The sequence below is a fragment of the Tachypleus tridentatus genome, unplaced genomic scaffold, assembly GCF_004210375.1.
Source record: "Tachypleus tridentatus isolate NWPU-2018 unplaced genomic scaffold, ASM421037v1 Hic_cluster_2, whole genome shotgun sequence".
Lineage (NCBI taxonomy): Eukaryota > Metazoa > Arthropoda > Merostomata > Xiphosura > Limulidae > Tachypleus > Tachypleus tridentatus.
In genome coordinates this window covers 47,970,787-47,986,942 of record NW_027467782.1, presented here as the reverse complement: position 1 = coordinate 47,986,942, position 16,156 = coordinate 47,970,787, and the positions used below count along the sequence as shown (strand labels likewise).

Genomic DNA, 16,156 nt, shown 5'->3' with positions numbered 1-16,156 from the left:
CACTTTTATTATAGATTTCTACCTCTACACCAATGTTTTATAGATACAGAATATGTTCACTTTTATTATAGATTTCTACCTCTACACCAATGTTTTATAGATACAGAATATGTTCACTTTTATTATAGATTTCTACCTCTACACCAATGTTTTATAGATACAGAATATGTTCACTTTTATTATAGATTTCTACCTCTACACCAATGTTTTATAGATACAGAATATGTTCACTTTTATTATAGATTTCTACCTCTACACCAATGTTTTATAGATACAGAATATGTTCACTTTTATTATAGATTTCTACCTCTACACCAATGTTTTATAGATACAGAATATGTTCACTTTTATTATAGATTTCTACCTCTACACCAATGTTTTATAGATACAGAATATGTTCACTTTTATTATAGATTTCTACCTCTACACCAATGTTTTATAGATACAGAATATGTTCACTTTTATTATAGATTTCTACCTCTACACCAATGTTTTATAGATACAGAATATGTTCACTTTTATTATAGATTTCTACCTCTACACCAATGTTTTATAGATACAGAATATGTTCACTTTTATTATAGATTTCTACCTCTACACCAATGTTTTATAGATACAGAATATGTTCACTTTTATTATAGATTTCTACCTCTACACCAATGTTTTATAGATACAGAATATGTTCACTTTTATTATAGATTTCTACCTCTACACCAATGTTTTATAGATACAGAATATGTTCACTTTTATTATAGATTTCTACCTCTACACCAATGTTTTATAGATACAGAATATGTTCACTTTATTATAGATTTCTACCTCTACACCAATGTTTTATAGATACAGAATATGTTCACTTTTATTATAGATTTCTACCTCTACACCAATGTTTTATAGATACAGAATATGTTCACTTTTATTATAGATTTCTACCTCTACACCAATGTTTTATAGATACAGAATATGTTCACTTTTATTATAGATTTCTACCTCTACACCAATGTTTTATAGATACAGAATATGTTCACTTTTATTATAGATTTCTACCTCTACACCAATGTTTTATAGATACAGAATATGTTCACTTTTATTATAGATTTCTACCTCTACACCAATGTTTTATAGATACAGAATATGTTCACTTTTATTATAGATTTCTACCTCTACACCAATGTTTTATAGATACAGAATATGTTCACTTTATTATAGATTTCTACCTCTACACCAATGTTTTATAGATACAGAATATGTTCACTTTTATTATAGATTTCTACCTCTACACCAATGTTTTATAGATACAGAATATGTTCACTTTTATTATAGATTTCTACCTCTACACCAATGTTTTATAGATACAGAATATGTTCACTTTTATTATAGATTTCTACCTCTACACCAATGTTTTATAGATACAGAATATGTTCACTTTTATTATAGATTTCTACCTCTACACCAATGTTTTATAGATACAGAATATGTTCACTTTTATTATAGATTTCTACCTCTACACCAATGTTTTATAGATACAGAATATGTTCACTTTTATTATAGATTTCTACCTCTACACCAATGTTTTATAGATACAGAATATGTTCACTTTTATTATAGATTTCTACCTCTACACCAATGTTTTATAGATACAGAATATGTTCACTTTTATTATAGATTTCTACCTCTACACCAATGTTTTATAGATACAGAATATGTTCACTTTTATTATAGATTTCTACCTCTACACCAATGTTTTATAGATACAGAATATGTTCACTTTTATTATAGATTTCTACCTCTACACCAATGTTTTATAGATACAGAATATGTTCACTTTTATTATAGATTTCTACCTCTACACCAATGTTTTATAGATACAGAATATGTTCACTTTTATTATAGATTTCTACCTCTACACCAATGTTTTATAGATACAGAATATGTTCACTTTTATTATAGATTTCTACCTCTACACCAATGTTTTATAGATACAGAATATGTTCACTTTTATTATAGATTTCTACCTCTACACCAATGTTTTATAGATACAGAATATGTTCACTTTTATTATAGATTTCTACCTCTACACCAATGTTTTATAGATACAGAATATGTTCACTTTTATTATAGATTTCTACCTCTACACCAATGTTTTATAGATACAGAATATGTTCACTTTTATTATAGATTTCTACCTCTACACCAATGTTTTATAGATACAGAATATGTTCACTTTTATTATAGATTTCTACCTCTACACCAATGTTTTATAGATACAGAATATGTTCACTTTTATTATAGATTTCTACCTCTACACCAATGTTTTATAGATACAGAATATGTTCACTTTTATTATAGATTTCTACCTCTACACCAATGTTTTATAGATACAGAATATGTTCACTTTTATTATAGATTTCTACCTCTACACCAATGTTTTATAGATACAGAATATGTTCACTTTTATTATAGATTTCTACCTCTACACCAATGTTTTATAGATACAGAATATGTTCACTTTTATTATAGATTTCTACCTCTACACCAATGTTTTATAGATACAGAATATGTTCACTTTTATTATAGATTTCTACCTCTACACCAATGTTTTATAGATACAGAATATGTTCACTTTTATTATAGATTTCTACCTCTACACCAATGTTTTATAGATACAGAATATGTTCACTTTTATTATAGATTTCTACCTGTTTTATAGATACTACACCAATGTTTTATAGATACAGAATATGTTCACTTTTATTATAGATTTCTACCTCTACACCAATGTTTTATAGATACAGAATATGTTCACTTTTATTATAGATTTCTACCTCTACACCAATGTTTTATAGATACAGAATATGTTCACTTTTATTATAGATTTCTACCTCTACACCAATGTTTTATAGATACAGAATATGTTCACTTTTATTATAGATTTCTACCTCTACACCAATGTTTTATAGATACAGAATATGTTCACTTTTATTATAGATTTCTACCTCTACACCAATGTTTTATAGATACAGAATATGTTCACTTTTATTATAGATTTCTACCTCTACACCAATGTTTTATAGATACAGAATATGTTCACTTTTATTATAGATTTCTACCTCTACACCAATGTTTTATAGATACAGAATATGTTCACTTTTATTATAGATTTCTACCTCTACACCAATGTTTTATAGATACAGAATATGTTCACTTTTATTATAGATTTCTACCTCTACACCAATGTTTTATAGATACAGAATATGTTCACTTTTATTATAGATTTCTACCTCTACACCAATGTTTTATAGATACAGAATATGTTCACTTTTATTATAGATTTCTACCTCTACACCAATGTTTTATAGATACAGAATATGTTCACTTTTATTATAGATTTCTACCTCTACACCAATGTTTTATAGATACAGAATATGTTCACTTTTATTATAGATTTCTACCTCTACACCAATGTTTTATAGATACAGAATATGTTCACTTTTATTATAGATTTCTACCTCTACACCAATGTTTTATAGATACAGAATATGTTCACTTTTATTATAGATTTCTACCTCTACACCAATGTTTTATAGATACAGAATATGTTCACTTTTATTATAGATTTCTACCTCTACACCAATGTTTTATAGATACAGAATATGTTCACTTTTATTATAGATTTCTACCTCTACACCAATGTTTTATAGATACAGAATATGTTCACTTTTATTATAGATTTCTACCTCTACACCAATGTTTTATAGATACAGAATATGTTCACTTTTATTATAGATTTCTACCTCTACACCAATGTTTTATAGATACAGAATATGTTCACTTTTATTATAGATTTCTACCTCTACACCAATGTTTTATAGATACAGAATATGTTCACTTTTATTATAGATTTCTACCTCTACACCAATGTTTTATAGATACAGAATATGTTCACTTTTATTATAGATTTCTACCTCTACACCAATGTTTTATAGATACAGAATATGTTCACTTTTATTATAGATTTCTACCTCTACACCAATGTTTTATAGATACAGAATATGTTCACTTTTATTATAGATTTCTACCTCTACACCAATGTTTTATAGATACAGAATATGTTCACTTTTATTATAGATTTCTACCTCTACACCAATGTTTTATAGATACAGAATATGTTCACTTTTATTATAGATTTCTACCTCTACACCAATGTTTTATAGATACAGAATATGTTCACTTTTATTATAGATTTCTACCTCTACACCAATGTTTTATAGATACAGAATATGTTCACTTTTATTATAGATTTCTACCTCTACACCAATGTTTTATAGATACAGAATATGTTCACTTTTATTACAGATTTCTACCTCTACACCAATGTTTTATAGATACAGAATATGTTCACTTTTATTACAGATTTCTACCTCTACACCAATGTTTTATAGATACAGAATATGTTCACTTTTATTATAGATTTCTACCCTCTACACCAATGTTTTATAGATACAGAATATGTTCACTTTTATTATAGATTTCTACCTCTACACCAATGTTTTATAGATACAGAATATGTTCACTTTTATTATAGATTTCTACCTCTACACCAATGTTTTATAGATACAGAATATGTTCACTTTTATTATAGATTTCTACCTCTACACCAATGTTTTATAGATACAGAATATGTTCACTTTTATTATAGATTTCTACCTCTACACCAATGTTTTATAGATACAGAATATGTTCACTTTTATTACAGATTTCTACCTCTACACCAATGTTTTATAGATACAGAATATGTTCACTTTTATTATAGATTTCTATCTCTACACCAATGTTTTATAGATACAGAATATGTTCACTTTTATTATAGATTTCTACCTCTACACCAATGTTTTATAGATACAGAATATGTTCACTTTTATTATAGATTTCTACCTCTACACCAAAGAAACCACTGTCCTCTCCACAAAAGACCCCAATAAAGAATGGAGTGACATCACCAACAAAGACAAGTGAGTGGAACCAAAGTTTCTTGTTGTTTATTAAACTTAAATCTTTATTTCATTTCTAATTTTCTTATTACATTCTTAAAACAGATTAGAGTATAAAATATCATGATAATTTGTAACTCGTGTAACAAAACTTTGTAACATGAAAATGAGTGTATTATATTGAACAAAGACATGAAATAAAAACATTTTAATCACTTATGTTGAGAGAAAAGCATGGGAATGTATATACTGTACACTAATAACACAGTCTTCTATTTAACAAACACAAACATACAATTTACACTGATAACACCACTTTCTATTTAACAAACACAAACAATCTACACTAATAACACAGTCTTCTATTTAACAAACACAAACATACAATTTACACTGATAACACCACTTTCTATTTAACAAACACAAACATATAATCTACACTAATAACACAGTCTTCTATTTAACAAACACAAACATCCAATCTACACTGATAACACCACTTTATTTAACAAACACAAACATATATCTACACTAATAACACAGTCTTCTATTTAACAAACACAAACATACAATCTACACTGATAACACCACTTTCTATTTAACAAACACAAACATATAATCTACACTGATAACACTGTCTTTTATTTAACAAACACAAACATATAATCTACACTGATAACACAGTCTTCTATTTAAGAAACACAAACATATAATCTACACTGATAACACAGTCTTCTATTTAACAAACACAAACATACAATCTACACTGATAACACAGTTTTCTATTTAACAAACACAAACATATAATCTACACTGATAACACAGTCTTCTATTTAACAAACACAAACATATAATCTACACTGATAACACAGTCTTCTATTTAACAAACACAAACATATAATCTACACTGATAACACAGTTTTCTATTTAACAAACACAAACATATAATCTACACTAATAACACAGTCTTCTATTTAACAAACACAAACATATATCTACACTAATAACACAGTCTTCTATTTAACAAACACAAACATATAATCTACACTGATAACACCACTTAACACTTTTATTTAACAAACACAAACATATAATCTACACTAATAACACAGTCTTCTATTTAACAAACACAAACATCCAATCTACACTGATAACACCACTTTCTATTTAACAAACACAAACATACAATCTACACTGATAACACAGTCTTCTATTTAACAAACACAAACATATATCTACACTAATAACACAGTCTTCTATTTAACAAACACAAACATATAATCTTCACTGATAACACCACTTTCTATTTAACAAACACAAACATACAATCTACACTAATAATACAGTTTTCTATTTAACAAACACAAATATATATCTACACTAATAACACAGTCTTCTATTTAACAAACACAAACATATAATCTACACTGATAACACAGTTTTCTATTTAACAAACACAAACATATAATCTACACTGATAACACCACTTTCTATTTAACAAACACAAACATACAATCTACACTAATAACACAGTTTTCTATTTAACAAACACAAACATATAATCTACACTAATAACACCACTTTCTATTTAACAAACACAAACATATAATCTACACTGATAACACAGTTTTCTATTTAACAAACACAAACATTTCTATTTAACAAACACAAACATATAATCTACACTGATAACACAGTCTTCTATTTAACAAACACAAACATATATCTACACTGATAACACAGTCTTCTATTTAACAAACACAAACATATAATCTACACTGATAACACCACTTTCTATTTAACAAACACAAACATACAATCTACACTGATAACACAGTTTTCTATTTAACAAACACAAACATATAATCTACACTGATAACACAGTTTTCTATTTAACAAACACAAACATATAATCTACACTGATAACACAGTCTTCTATTTAACAAACACAAACATATAATCTACACTGATAACACAGTCTTCTATTTAACAAACACAAACATATAATCTACACTGATAACACCACTTTCTATTTAACAAACACAAACATATAATCTACACTAATAACACAGTCTTCTATTTAACAAACACAAACATACAATCTACACTGATAACACCACTTTCTATTTAACAAACACAAACATACAATCTACACTGATAACACAGTCTTCTATTTAACAAACACAAACATATATCTACACTAATAACACAGTCTTCTATTTAACAAACACAAACATATAATCTACACTGATAACACCACTTTCTATTTAACAAACACAAACATATAATCTACACTGATTACACAGTTTTCTATTTAACAAACACAAACATATAATCTACACTAATAACACAGTCTTCTATTTAACAAACACAAACATACAATCTACACTGATAACACCACTTTCTATTTAACAAACACAAACATATAATCTACACTAATAACACAGTTTTCTATTTAACAAACACAAACATATAATCTACACTAATAACACAGTCTTCTATTTAACAAACACAAACATATAATCTACACTGATAACACAGTCTTCTATTTAACAAACACAAACATATAATCTACACTGATAACACAGTTTCTATTTAACAAACACAAACATATAATCTACACTAATAACACAGTTTTCTATTTAACAAACACAAACATATAATCTACACTGATAACACAGTCTTCTATTTAACAAACACAAACATATAATCTACACTGATAACACCACTTTCTATTTAACAAACACAAACATATAATCTACACTGATAACACAGTTTTCTATTTAACAAACACAAACATATAATCTACACTGATAACACAGTCTTCTATTTAACAAACACAAACATATAATCTACACTGATAACACCACTTTCTATTTAACAAACACAAACATATAATCTACACTGATAACACAGTTTTCTATTTAACAAACACAAACATATAATCTACACTGATAACACAGTTTTCTATTTAACAAACACAAACATATAATCTACACTAATAACACAGTCTTCTATTTAACAAACACAAACATATAATCTACACTGATAACACAGTCTTCTATTTTACAAACACAAACATATAATCTACACTGATAACACAGTCTTCTATTTAACAAACACAAACATATAATCTACACTGATAACACAGTCTTCTATTTAACAAACACAAACATATAATCTACACTGATAACACCACTTTCTATTTAACAAACACAAACATACAATCTACACTGATAACACAGTTTTCTATTTGACAAACACAAACGTATAATTTACACTAATAACACAGTCTTCTATTTAACAAACACAAACATATAATCTTCACTAATAACACAGTCTTTTATTTTAAAAACACAAACGTATAATCTACACTAATAACACAGTCTTCTATTTTAAAAACACAAACATATATCTACACTGATAACACAGTCTTCTATTTAACAAACACAAACATATAATCTACACTGATAACACCACTTTCTATTTAACAAACAAAAACATACAATCTACACTGATAACACAGTTTTCTATTTGACAAACACAAACGTATAATCTGCACTGATAACACCACTTTCTATTTAACAAACACAAACATATAATCTACACTGATTACACAGTTTTCTATTTAACAAACACAAACATATAATCTACACTGATAACACAGTCTTCTATTTAACAAACACAAACATATAATCTACACTGATAACACAGTCTTCTATTTAACAAACACAAACATACAATCTACACTAATAATACAGTTTTCTATTTAACAAACACAAACATACAATCTACACTAATAATACAGTTTTCTATTTAACAAACACAAACATATAATCTACACTAATAATACAGTTTTCTATTTAACAAACACAAACATATATATCTACACTAATAACACAGTCTTCTATTTAACAAACACAAACATATAATCTACACTGATAACACCACTTTCTATTTAACAAACACAAACATATAATCTACACTAATAACACAGTCTTCTATTTAACAAACACAAACATATAATCTACACTGATAACACAGTCTTCTATTTAACAAACACAAACATATAATCTACACTGATAACACAGTTTTCTATTTAACAAACACAAACATATAATCTACACTGATAACACAGTTTTCTATTTAACAAACACAAACATATAATCTACACTAATAACACAGTCTTCTATTTAACAAACACAAACATATAATCTACACTGATAACACCACTTTCTATTTAACAAACACAAACATACAATCTACACTAATAACACAGTTTTCTATTTAACAAACACAAACATATATCTACACTAATAACACAGTCTTCTATTTAACAAACACAAACATATAATCTACACTGATAACACCACTTTCTATTTAACAAACACAAACATACAATCTACACTAATAATACAGTTTTCTATTTAACAAACACAAACATATATCTACACTAATAACACAGTCTTCTATTTAACAAACACAAACATATAATCTACACTGATAACACCACTTTCTATTTAACAAACACAAACATACAATCTACACTAATAATACAGTTTTCTATTTAACAAACACAAACATATATCTACACTAATAACACAGTCTTCTATTTAACAAACACAAACATATAATCTACACTAATAACACAGTCTTCTATTTAACAAACACAAACATATAATCTACACTGATAACACAGTCTTCTATTTAACAAACACAAACATATAATCTACACTAATAACACAGTCTTCTATTTAACAAACACAAACATATAATCTACACTGATAACACAGTCTTTCTATTTAACAAACACAAACATACAATCTACACTGATAACACAGGTTTCTATTTAACAAACACAAACATATAATCTACACTAATAACACAGTCTTCTATTTAACAAACACAAACATATAATCTACACTAATAACACAGTCTTTCTATTTCTAAAACACAAACATACAATCTACACTAATAATACAGTTTTCTATTTAACAAACACAAACATAATCTACACTAATAACACAGTCTTCTATTTAACAAACACAAACATATAATCTACACTGATAACACCACTTTCTATTTAACAAACACAAACATATAATCTACACTGATAACACAGTTTTCTATTTAACAAACACAAACATATAATCTACACTGATAACACAGTCTTTCTATTTAACAAACACAAACATATAATCTACACTGATAACACAGTTTTCTATTTAACAAACACAAACATATAATCTACACTGATAACACAGTTTTCTATTTAACAAACACAAACATATAATCTACACTGATAACACAGTCTTCTATTTAACAAACACAAACATATAATCTACACTGATAACACCACTTTCTATTTAACAAACACAAACATATAATCTACACTGATAACACAGTCTTCTATTTAACAAACACAAACATATAATCTACACTAATAACACAGTCTTCTATTTAACAAACACAAACATATAATCTACACTGATAACACCACTTTCTATTTAACAAACACAAACATATAATCTACACTTAACACAGTAATACAGTTTTCTATTTAACAAACACAAACATATAATCTACACTGATAACACAGTTTAACAAACACAAACATATCTATTTAACAAACACAAAACATATAATCTTCACTGATAACACCAGTCTTTCTATTTAACAAACACAAACATATAATCTACACTGATAACACAGTTTTCTATTTAACAAACACAAACATATAATCTACACTAATAACACAGTCTTCTATTTAACAAACACAAACATATAATCTACACTGATAACACAGTTTTCTATTTGACAAACACAAACGTATAATTTACACTAATAACACAGTCTTCTATTTAACAAACACAAACATATAATCTACACTAATAACACAGTCTTTCTATTTTAAAAACACAAACATATAATCTACACTAATAACACAGTCTTCTATTTTAAAAACACAAACATATATCTACACTGATAACACAGTCTTCTATTTAACAAACACAAACATATAATCTACACTGATAACACCACTTTCTATTTAACAAACACAAACATATAATCTACACTGATAACACAGTTTTCTATTTAACAAACACAAACATATAATCTACACTGATAACACAGTCTTTCTATTTAACAAACACAAACATATAATCTACACTGATAACACAGTCTTCTATTTAACAAACACAAACATATAATCTACACTGATAACACAGTCTTCTATTTAACAAACACAAACATATAATCTACACTGATAACACAGTCTTTCTATTTAACAAACACAAACATATAATCTACACTGATAACACAGTTTTCTTTCTATTTAATCAAACACAAACACTATAACAATACACATATATATAACACAGTCTTCTATTTAACAAACACAAACATATAATCTACACTGATAACACAGTCTTCTATTTAACAAACACAAACATATAATCTACACTAATAACACAGTCTTCTATTTAACAAACACAAACATATAATCTACACTGATAACACCACTTTCTATTTAACAAACACAAACATATAATCTACACTGATAACACAGTTTCTATTTAACAAACACAAACATATAATCTACATTTGACAAACATATAATCTTCTGTTTAACAAACACACAACATAAATCTACACTAATATATACAGTTTCTATTTAACAAACACAAATCACTACACTATAATACCACTCTACAAACACATGATAATCTACAATAACAGTTTTCTATTTAACAAACACAAACATACAATCTACACTGATAACACAGTCTTCTATTTAAGAAACACAAACATACAATCTACACTAATAACACAGTTTTCTATTTAACAAACACAAACATATATCTACACTAATAACACAGTCTTCTATTTAACAAACACAAACATATAATCTACACTGATAACACCACTTTCTATTTAACAAACACAAACATACAATCTACACTAATAATACAGTTTTCTATTTAACAAACACAAACATATATCTACACTAATAACACAGTCTTCTATTTAACAAACACAAACATATAATCTACACTGATAACACCACTTTCTATTTAACAAACACAAACATATAATCTACACTAATAATACAGTTTTCTATTTAACAAACACAAACATATAATCTACACTAATAACACAGTCTTCTATTTAACAAACACAAACATATAATCTACACTGATAACACCACTTTCTATTTAACAAAAACACAAACATACAATCTACACTAATAATACAGTTTTCTATTTAACAAACACAAACATATATCTACACTAATAACACAGTCTTCTATTTAACAAACACAAACATATAATCTACACTAATAACACAGTCTTCTATTTAACAAACACAAACATATAATCTACACTGATAACACAGTCTTCTATTTAACAAACACAAACATATAATCTACACTGATAACACAGTCTTCTATTTAACAAACACAAACATATAATCTACACTGATAACACCACTTTCTATTTAACAAACACAAACATACATAATCTACACTAATAACACAGTCTTCTATTTAACTCACAAACATATTTTAACAAACACAAACATATAATCTACACTAATAACACAGATCTTCTATTTAACAAACACAAACATATAATCTACACTGATAACACAGTTTTCTATTTAACAAACACAAACATATAATCTACACTGATAACACAGTCTTCTATTTAAACAAACACAAACATATAATCTACACTAATAACACCAGTTTCTATTTAACAAACACAAACATATAATCTACACTGATAACACCACTTTCTATTTAACAAACACAAACATATAATCTACACTGATAATACAGTTTTCTATTTAAACAAACACAAACATATATCTACACTAATAACAGGTCTTCTATTTAACAAACACAAACATATAATCTACACTGATAACACAGTCTTCTATTTAACAAACACAAACATAAGTATCTACATCATAATCTATTTAACAAACACAAACATATAATCTACACTGATAACACACAACACAAACATCTTCTATTTAACAAACACAAACATATAATCTACACTGATAACACCCACTTTCTATTTAACAAACACAAACATACAATCTACACTGAAAACACAGTTTTCTGTTTGAACAAACACAAAACATATAATCTACACTGATAACACAGTCTTCTATTTAACAAACACAAACATATAATCTACACTAATAACACAGTCTTTATTTTAAAAACACAAACGTATATAATCTACACTAATAACACGGTCTTCTGTTTTAAAAACACAAACATATATCTCTACACTGATAACACAGTCTTCTCATTTAACAAACACAAACATATAATCTACACTGATAACACCACTTTCTATTTAACAAAACAAAACATACAATCTACACTGATAACACAGTTTTCTATTTAACAAACACAAACATATAATCTACACTGATAACACCCACTTTCTATTTAACAAACACAAACATATAATCTACACTGATAACACAGTTTTCTATTTAACAAACACAAACATATAATCTACACTGATAACACAGTCTTCTATTTAACAAACACAAACATATAATCTACACTGATAACACACAGTCTTCTATTTAACAAACACAAACATATAATCTACATCAATATGAGTACAGTTTTCTATTTAACAAACACAAACATATATCTACACTAATAACACAGTCTTCTATTTAACAAACACAAACGCTATAATCTACACTGATAACACCACTTTCTATTTAACAAACACAAACATACAATCTACACTAATAACACAGTTTTCTATTTAACAAACACAAACATATATCTACACTGATAACACAGTCTTCTATTTAACAAACACAAACATATATCTACACTAATAACACGGTCTTCTATTTAACAAACACAAACATATAATCTACACTGATAACACCACTTTCTATTTAACAAACACAAACATATAATCTACACTAATAACACAGTTTTCTATTTAACAAACACAAACATATAATCTACACTAATAACACGGTCTTCTGTTTAACAAACACAAACATATAATCTACACTGATAACACCACTTTCTATTTAACAAACACAAACATACAATCTACACTAATAATGGGCGGTTTTCTATTTAACAAACACAAACATATAATCTACACTGATAACACAGTCTTCTATTTAACAAACACAAACATATAATCTACACTGATAACACACTTTCTATTTAACAAACACAAACATACAATCTACACTATTACGGTTTTCTATTTAACAAACACAAACATATAATCTACACTAATAACACAGTCTTTCTATTTAACAAACACAAACATATAATCTACACTGATAACACCACTTTCTATTTAACAAAGCACAAACATACAATCTACATGTAATAACACAGTCTTCTATTTAACAAACACAAACATATAATCTACACTGATAACACCAAATTTCTATTTAACAAACACAAACATATAATCTACACTGATAACACCACTTTCTATTTAACAAACACAAACATATAATCTACACTAATAACACGGTTTTCTGTTTAACAAACACAAACATATATCTACACTAATAACACCAGTCTTCTATTTAACAAACACAAACATATAATCTACACTGATAACACAGTCTTCTATTTAACAAACACAAACATATAATCTACACTGATGACACAGTCTTCTATTTAACAAACACAAACATATAATCTACACTGATAACACAGTCTTCTATTTAACAAACACAAACATATAATCTACACTGATAACACCACTTTCTATTTAACAAACACAAACATAACAATCTACACTGATAACACAGTTTTCTGTTTAACAAACACAAACATATAATCTACACTAATAACACAGTCTTCTATTTAACAGAGCACAAACATATAATCTTCACTAATAACACGGTCTTTTTTTATAACAAAACACAAACGTATAATCTACACTGATAACACAGTCTTCTATTTTACAAACACAAACATATATATCATCTACACTGATAACACAGTCTTCTATTTAACAAACACAAACATATAATCTACACTGATAACACCACTTTCTGTTTAACAAACAAAAACATACAGATCTACACTGATAACACAGTTTTCTGTTTAACAAACACAAACAGTATAATCTACACTGATAACACCACTTTCTATTTAACAAACACAAACATATAATCTACACTGATTACAAGTTTTCTATTTAACAAACACAAACATATAATCTACACTGATAACACAGGTCTTCTATTTAACAAACCTGAAACATATAATCTGCACTGATAACACCAGTCTTTCTATTTAACAAACACAAAAGTCATAATCTACACTAATAATAACAGTTTTCTATTTAACAAACACAAACATATATCTACACTAACACAGTCTTCTGTTTAACAAACACAACATACATATAATCTACACTGATAACACCACTTTCTATTTAACAAACACAAACATATAATCTACTACTGATAATACAGTTTTCTATTTAACAAACACAAACATATATCTACACTAATAACACAGTCTTCTATTTAACAAAACACAAACATATAATCTACACTAATAACACAGTCTTCTATTTAACAAACACAAACATATAATCTACACTGATAACACCACTTTCTATTTAACAAACACAAGGCAGCTGATCTACACTAATAAGTACGGTTTTCTATTTAAAAACAGGCCCTGGGAGCGTAATCTACACTAATGACACAGTCTTCTGTTTAACAAACACGCAGACATATGATCTACACTGATTAACACCACTTTCTGTTTAACAAACACAGAACATATCAATGATACACTAATAATACAGTTCTTCTATTTAACAAACACTGACATATAATCTACACTAATAACACGGTCTTCTATTTAACAAACACTGGGCATATAATCTACACTGATTAACACTACTTTCTATTTAACAAAGCACAAACATATAATCTACACTGATGCTTACAGTCTTCTATTGCTAAACTAAAACATATAATCTACACTGATACTTACAGTCTTCTGTTTAACAAACCTGAAAGCATATAATCTACACTGATAACACACAGTCTTCTATTTAAAAACACAAACATACAATCTACACTACGATAACACGGTTTTCTGTTTAAGAAACACAAACATATAA

General features: G+C 26.8%; 1 long non-coding RNA gene across 2 annotated transcripts in view; it reads left to right on the top strand.

Moving 5' to 3' along the window:
- Positions 1 to 5,012, top strand: part of LOC143243405 (uncharacterized) — a 94,435-nt gene extending 89,423 nt beyond the window's left edge. For both annotated transcript variants that reach the window (XR_013024476.1, XR_013024475.1), the window contains one exon: positions 4,928 to 5,012. This is a non-coding gene — a long non-coding RNA (uncharacterized LOC143243405). The remainder of the gene's footprint in view (positions 1 to 4,927) is intronic.
- The last annotated feature ends 11,144 nt before the right edge of the window (positions 5,013 to 16,156 follow it).